Below are 1,347 nucleotides of genomic sequence, written 5' to 3'. Positions count from 1 at the left end.
ATTAGCGAGTATTAGTCAGAATAAAACGAATGAAAGCTCGTTGGAAATGTAATTAACTTAATTGTGTAGTCGCGTATGTTATATTTGCACTTTAGGTAGCCCATAAAATGCTGAATAAATCACGCAGAGCGTATTTTTTTAAAATTTATCATAGATATTTGTTTTTTCAATTTTTGCATAAGAATTACAAACTATCTCATATTTTCATTAAATAAACTAATTTTTATAAAGCGGGAAAACTTGGTGCTATTCAAATAATTTGAAAAAAAAACCCTGGATAGTGTTTCATAAGTAAAGTAAATTTCACAGTGTATAAGAATTATTTGGGGGTGTTAATAATCGTACCTTATTACAAAAGAAATATTTAGAATCAGGTCATCTTTATCTCTTTTGAAACCATGGCAGCAAGTATAAGTATCCATTACATGACAGCCAGCATTTGTTGTACTTATACATGTACTATATATATATATATATATATATATATATATATATATATATATATATATATATAAATTTAAATGTATAAAAAGGAATACGAAATGTATAAAGCCTTATAACTTTTCTTTATTTTCAATTGGTGAGGTAATGGAATACAAAATAATATTGTTAAAAAAATTAAAACAAATTTTTACAGGTACATATTTTCGACCGATCCTTCAGTCTTCATCGGTGTATTGATAGCATGAGCATGCAGGGGGAAAAGGGGAATCGAAAAGGAAGGAAGGAAGTGAAGGAGAAGGAGGTATCGCAAATGAGAAGCTTCCACGTCAGTTTTTTAATATATTCACATATAAGTACGCACATATACACATTCACACAGTACATATACACATAAACGGAAAATTGAAAATTAAACAGTAAATTAAAATGAGAAACGCGCCTTTAACTGTCCACTCTTTTGAATTCTAACGATATAGTCCTGGTCAAAATCATAAGACCACTTAGAAAAGTAAGTGTTTCCTTTTTTTTAATAAAACAAATGGTTGAAACCATTGTCAAAAATGGAAATATGATAGAAAAAATGAAATCTGCTTCATTAGAAACCTTAACCTTGATCTAATAATTATTTAAAAAACAAACAAACATTTTCTCCTGGTCAAAATGATAAGAACACTGATAATTTATCTAATAAAAGGCAATCATAAATTGCTTAAAAGGGTAGCAGAGTATTTAGTATAGCCTCCATTATTACGAATTACTCCAAAAATTCTCTTACGCATGCTGGCGACTAAGTTTGTTTTTTTTATGAGTTGCGAAGGAATTTTATCACGTGTACTGAAAACTTAATCAGAAAGTTCCTTCATCGAATCATACTGGGTTCCATCCTTGAACACTTCTTTTGCC

This window comes from Euprymna scolopes, chromosome 34 (genome assembly GCF_053919585.1).
Source record: "Euprymna scolopes isolate OS-2025 chromosome 34, ASM5391958v1, whole genome shotgun sequence".
NCBI classification, from domain to species: domain Eukaryota; kingdom Metazoa; phylum Mollusca; class Cephalopoda; order Sepiida; family Sepiolidae; genus Euprymna; species Euprymna scolopes.
The sequence above is the reverse complement of the archived record's forward strand: the minus strand, read 5'-3'. Positions refer to the sequence as shown.